The following is a 7,080-nucleotide window of genomic DNA, read 5'->3' as shown; positions in this document are numbered from 1 at the left end:
TCTCACAGTTCACAAAGGATATAACAGTTCTAAAACAAGAAGCGCTGCAGATCAGAGACCAAAGAAGAGGTTTGTGGCACAGTACCATAGCACGCTTGGGTGTCGCCTCTTAATTCTGAATATGTGACACAATCTATTTCAGGATCAGGTCAACTGTGAATTTCCACTTTTGGGCTGACTGCAACTCACAGGTGGTAGCGATGCATCCGATCCGAGGGAGCGCAGATAATGCGATGTAAACACATCCCGAAACCCGAAGTTGCACGTTCATTATTCGGGGGAAAAAAACAGTCAACCTGGGATCACTGGAAGCATTTGTCCAGGAATGAGAGAGCATTTTTACCCAGCTTTCTGCCAGAGATGGGCTGGTAGTGGTCTATGAAATTATCATTTTAAGGTTGACACTTACAAATCTGTGAGAGGGGTTACTCATATGGTTTCTCCTTTTTCCATTTGTCTCTTCCCCCCCAACCCTCCACCTTTCAATAATCTAGGAGCAAACATAACTCCAAAATGGCTGCCACACAGCGTTGGTACAAATTCACACCAGATGTGTCTGCGGTGGCTACACGTGCTCCAACCAGTCTGTTCAGGTCTTGATAACGCTGATAACTTCTGAAGATTCAAATGCAGCTGTCAAGTCAGTTTTGGTAGCATCTCTGCTCGTTACTCTTTCGGCTAAAAAATACACACTGTGTGATGACCTGTGACAACCAGGTCATTTTGTCCATTTTTATAATCATGGTTCCTATTCATTATACTTTCCCTAAAGGGATTATATATATATACAGTATATATATATATATATACACACACACACACACACACACACACACACACACACACACACACACACACACTGTTTGTAGGCTACATGGTAGAGGTTAAAGCAAATTAAATTAAATTAAATTCCGTTCAGGTCAGCTTAGCTCAATTCAAATATGATTTCACTTTTTAGATAATTTGTTCCCAACTTCATATTTCAGCAAACACCAGCACATTACCATGAAAAGAATAGCTGAGATCACTGCTAGAATTATGGATAGGTACTCTGATGTAAACACAGATTCAGTTATTTAGGAGATTGGCTACTGTAGTCAACCTAACACAAGCTGCAAGGTAAGGGACCAAGACTGTTCTGAACCTTGGGCTTAGATGGATGGTCTAGAAATCGTAAGTCTTATCCAATGTTTGCAAGAAAAGAGAAGTGAGATTGTGTGTGATGAACCAGTTTCACTCTCTTCCTGTTGGCTTGCTCATGCTCATAGACTAATCTTAAGCATCTATCAAATGTGTAGAAATAGATCGAGACAGACCAACCGCAAAACGCAGATGTGCCAGGCTGGTGTGGCTGCGTATGGATCTTCCATCCTCTACTGAGGTTCCTGACTGTAGCTAAGGGAGAACGTGGTCACCCCACCCGGACTCGAACCCTGGCCTACAGGGTCTACACAAACATGCACTCTGACCGCAACGGCAAAGAGCCAGGCTCGATTGCATGGCAGTCAGAGCACATACTCATCGTCACACTGCCCTCACCTTTGGGAAGTGCACCCTTGCGCTTCACGCACACAGGCATTCCTCGTGCATCCACCAACTGTACTTCTCCAATCCAGAGCGCCCCACACACAAGTGCTTCACCCATCTATGGGGTCCCTCACACAGGGGTCAACCTACCTGCGGGTCCCTCACACAGTTTTACGGGCACACCTCCGATGACCTCACAGCGAGCCATCCCACTTCTGACACCATTTGTAGCGAAGGAAGAGCGTGGTCACCCCACCCAGACATTTTCACAAAATCATAATAGAGTCATTTTTCAATTCAATTCAATTCAATTCAATTCAATTCAATTTTATTTATATAGCGCCATAACAATACAATTATCTCTAGGCGCTTTACAGAGCCCAGAGCCTGAAACCCCCTTAGTGCAAGCACAATGGCAACACGGGCAAGAAAAAACTCCCTGTTAGTCAGGAAGGAACCTTAAGCAGAACCACGGCACATAAGGGGGAACCCATCTGCTTGAGGTCGGCCGGGTGGAGATAGGAAGGGGGGAAGGGGGGAGGGTTGTGTGGCAGAAGGGGAAGGGAAACAACAGGTGTTGTACATAGCCTGCATTTGGTAGATGTACATAATATATATACAGACATCCAGTGGTAAATACATGATACAGACAAGACCAGTTTAGTGGATATACACTGTGCTGATAGGGTTACTATTACAGGGGTAAGGGGAGTAGGAACAGAGAAACATGTCGATGGTGGCAATAATATATATTGTATATAAATGCTAGCATAGGGTATGAGGTAGAGTAAGTGTACGGCAGTGCAGTGGCGGTGGGTGCAATTGGTCGAGGGTTTCTGCAGGTAGACCGGGTAGAGAGACTACAGCAGCGTCCCATGGCGAAGATAGTCTAGATTAGGAGAGAAAGAAAAAGAACAGAGTGAGTGGGTTATTATAGGCATTAGCAATGTGATAAGAAAGGAGAGGGAGAGGGAGAGAGAGAGAGAGAGAGAGAGAGGCTGCCTGGCTGGGTGTATGGGGATTTTATTTAGTATTTAGTTGGCTGGTGACAGTCGCAATACGCGCCGTGTGCTGTACCCGGGATCTTCCGCACTCCTTCACGGTACAACATACGCTGTCTGTAGCCCAGTTATGTTGATTAGGGGGGTATTGCATGTGTTTTAGATGTGTTTAGCTATTCTGGCATTTAGCATTTAGTTTGGTTTGGCATTTAGTTTGGTTTAGCATTAGTTATGTTTAGTTATGCTGCCATTTAGCAATTAGTTTGGTTTGGTACATATGGAGATTTTAGTCGTAAGCTTTGTTAGGGTTGCAGGGTACAACATACGCTGTCTGTAGCCCAGTGATATACATTTTTTTTTTTTTCTTTCTTATGTGTTCAGTTATGTCTAGTTATGCTTGCTGTCATGGGTTCATTGTGTGTGTGTTTGTGTGTCTGCACCCACAAAAATTGAGTGTGTCTATGTGTAGAGTGAGCGAACATGTAGCCTACCTGGAGAGAGACTGTGAAAAAGAGAGAGAGAAATTAACAATGAAACTCCATTTTTGATGCAGCATATTTGGACGTATTGTGCAGTATTTGACAGTGGGCAGCATGAGGCGTGTTCTGAGTTTCTGAAATACACCATTGTGTCCTCCATAGTTCACACTGTCATTGTCTGCTGTGTAAGTAGACACTTTGTTCAATTCCAAAGCTTCCAGTTTGTATCTAGTTGTATCTATCTTTGAAAGTAACTGGTTGGCTATAGCTTCAGATGTCATATCGCTATCACTGTGGCGCTCGACTACTGCCCCACATTCCATCGCTGTGGCGCTCGAGTACTGCTCCACCTCTGCATTCCATCCCCTCCACCATCCTTCAAGCCACCTTAGCCCTAGTCTTAGTTGTCAAGCTTAGGAAAGCTAAGGAACTTTTTCAACACTCCTAGGTATGATTTAATGTATGTTTTCCGGGAGAGGTCACGCAACAGGTTGTGTGGGCCTCTGGACATGTATCTGGTGGCAGAGAAGGATGAAGCATGACTGAGCACGCTTTCAGCTTTCAGGGCTGGAATACAACACACTACCTGCTAGAGGAAGAAGGCAGAGTGATTCTAGAAGCAAATAAAAGAAAGGTTCACACTGTGGTTCTGATATTGTAAGATTAAAAGCATACACAGTTGTTATATATTACTAATGTACCTAATTACACAATGCAGACCTGACATACTGTCAACTGTACCTGCTCAAGAGGTATAACACTGTACTGCCTGTGTAACTCTACTCTGCCTTTTGACTAAAGCAACACAATGTCTCCAGTTGCGCTCCTCATACTTGCGAATGGTTTCCAGGAGAATTAAAAAATAAAGAAATAATTGGCCAGGTCGCTCACTATCACAAGCAGTTCTTGGAGCACAAAGTACAAAGCGTGTTTTAGTCATTACATTACACTAAACTCCATTCCATCCAGTTATTTGCCATCAGGAATGTGTATCAAAATGAACATTATGTCTACAACATTGACAATAACAAAGCAAGAGATGAGAGGGTGGGCAGAAGGCAAACCAACATTGCAATTTTCGTCCTTAATGCAGGATAACTTGGGACAGTGAAAAAAGATGGAGGATGTGCAGAAGAATACTGACAAACAGTTCATACAAGAGAAAGTGGAAATCAGGAAAAATTATTTGTGAGACTGGGTAAAGAGCAGCCAGTCAAAGGCAGATGGGCTCCCCCTGATGTCAGATTGTGCTAATGGCTCCTTCCTGTGGCGCCTTCCTGCTTTGGCCACAGTCTCATGTTTTGAGGGATTACGATGCATGTTTTGCGATTTTCGTTCATAACAATTTTTCAGCTTTATGTTACATTTTTACAATGTTAGGAGTAGAGTTTTTTTTAATTTATTTCAGAGGAAATTCTGTTTTTAAGAGGAAACACAAAAATGATAAACAACACTTATAAAATAATAGAAATATCATAAAACATAAAATAATATGATTGTCAAATTGCCACTCACACATACAATATTATCAATGAAAATATCTAGATATTTAGCATAATGAATAATAAACTGATCTGATAAAATAAGTCCTCACAGTTTAACAGTAACCTTAACTATATACTGTTTTCACATGTTAATGTTTAAGTTACTGGCAACATTTTATGTCCTCAAATCATTCTTTACATGCCTCCTGCATTTAGTCTGAAGTTAGGGCACCATCTGTTTGACAGGTGTGTTTTTATGAACAGTAGAAGACAACGAAAAAAACCACAGAGGCAAAACATGGCATGTGACCCAGTGGTGGAGACATAACCCACCATCCCGTCCAATCTCATCCGCTAGGGTCCAGCCGTGACCTTTGACCCGGGTTATACTGACCCCAAGTCAGGAAAATTCGTCACACTGTATGACAAAGTCACACTGGGCATGCACTCGGATCCCCAGTGATATACTGATACATTTGTACATGTTGTTGCTCTTTAATCAAGTATGAATAACACATCATACATGTCCATTACACAGATATCATTTTGAAGATGTCTTGTCAAAAGCAGTTTGAGGTACTGTAAGAGGTTATGTGGTCATTGTTTAATTTATCTTGGATATGAGGAAAAACATGAGTGAAAAAAATGTGAACCGTTTCAATTTTATCTCTTGACTCACAGGTTAAAACTGGTGAACAAGAATATAGTCTCTCTGCCTAACTATCAGGCTCCAACTTAGAAAAAGCTTTTCTTTTTTATATTTGGCTGAGCCAGATGTCATGGTGACTTACGGAAAAGGTAACCGTGGGGGGTGTTTGGTCATCTTGACGGGCTAAATTGCTACTTTGTTAGGCCATTGAGTTCGCTCCCATGGAGAGGAGGAGGACGGACCGTGAAACTAACGAATTGTTTAACTGGCTCGACTCAGCGTGGCATATGGGGCCGATTGCCAACTACATGCTGACACCAACAAATTGTCGATTTCATACCAATTTTAAGGTAGCTATACACCACACTTGCCACACACGTAGGGATTGACAAGCTACCCCACACCCCCAGAACTGTCCAAAGAGCAAAGTATAACTTGGCATGGCTGCCTGATCACACATTCATTCTTTTATGCATGTATTTATTTATTTATTATTATTATTTTTATAGCTGTTGCCCTATTCATGGCTCTTCAAGATTATCCATTAACCGACCTAAGAGTTCGGCAATATGCAAGCACTTTGTGCATTTTTAGACCATGTTGCCTTTCACAAATTTTCTTATTTCACGTAAAGTCCCATTCTCTTATTTTGGCTTACATCTGCTATCTTCTGTGAAAGCTGTGACTTGCCTCTTTGTACATTGAACTATAGGCACCAGCAAGCACATTCAGTCTTAGACGGTTGGCATATTTCTAGAGCCCAAAAATATGGAGCGAGGCAAATCGGTGGCACGCCTCCTGGCTTTTGAGATGTACACTCCAATTTTCCACTTTGGGGTATAAAAGAAATGCCATGGGAAACCTGCTGCGGCAGTTGCACACAAATGGGGCTATTCTTCTGCTTAGCTCTCAACGTCGTTTAATGATTTTGGGTCAATCTGGAATTTAGAAAAGTAATCTCGTCACTGGCATAAAGTTTGTAAAATCTACCTGTCAGAAGGTTTAAGCCGAAATGTAAACATAACATGTATTTAGAGTGGGACGCTAAAATGCAAACAAACGACCAGTGAGTCATTGTTTATATTAAAAGCTTGTAAGTATTTAGCATAGAGGCATATCTTTAAAGACTTATAATTTACCATATTACCATTACAGTCTTAATAAGTATAAGCATACTGCTAAACTTTGTGAAGCTTCACAGCCCTGGCTGAAATATGGCTTGACACTCTCCGTGTTATGTTTTCTGAGCCTTAACTGCTATTTTCTTTGTAGCCAAAAGATGGTGTACAAAAGTAGCGTTTTCTTTCTTACACAAATGCTTTTGAAGTTGGGCGGGGTAAATGGCAGATGTTTTGCAATTCAAGGCGCATCAATGCTCAAGCGCAATTCTTGTGAGACAATGCGGGGGCTCTCTTGTAAGGCGCTTGTGTCTTCCAGTGAAGTGGGCAACAAAAGATCCATCCTTCAGCCACTTATAAAGTTACTTTCCTCGAGTTCATTTCGGGCCTTGAGAAAACTCAAAGCGATGTTAATGTGGACCTCTGAGCCTTTCAGCTCGTAACCCCACTGCACATGGCCAAACACGGCCCATTGTACTCCCGGACATAAGTAAAGTCCCTTAAATAAGCAGTAGACTAGTCTATAGAAATTCATGATAGAGCATGTTTGATCAGGGCTGTGCCAATAGGGCCGTCGCGTGGCTTTACCTCTACTCTAGTAAATTAAAAAATAAGACTGTCAGTTAAGGCGTTCATTTTATTACAGTAATGTATCTGCAAATATTTCTGATCACAATCTCGGTCCATGTGTACCTTTTTGGTTACGCCACCGAATAATTTTGAGGCGGTTCTCCGATTTGTTTCGCTCTCGGGTGACCTATTCCCTCTCACCCTATTAGTTGGGTCTTTCAGAGAACGGTCCCCTCATTAAGTAGTCTATAA

This window comes from Clupea harengus, chromosome 4 (genome assembly GCF_900700415.2).
Source record: "Clupea harengus chromosome 4, Ch_v2.0.2, whole genome shotgun sequence".
NCBI classification, from domain to species: Eukaryota; Metazoa; Chordata; class Actinopteri; order Clupeiformes; family Clupeidae; genus Clupea; species Clupea harengus.
This window is presented reverse-complemented; position numbering follows the sequence as displayed.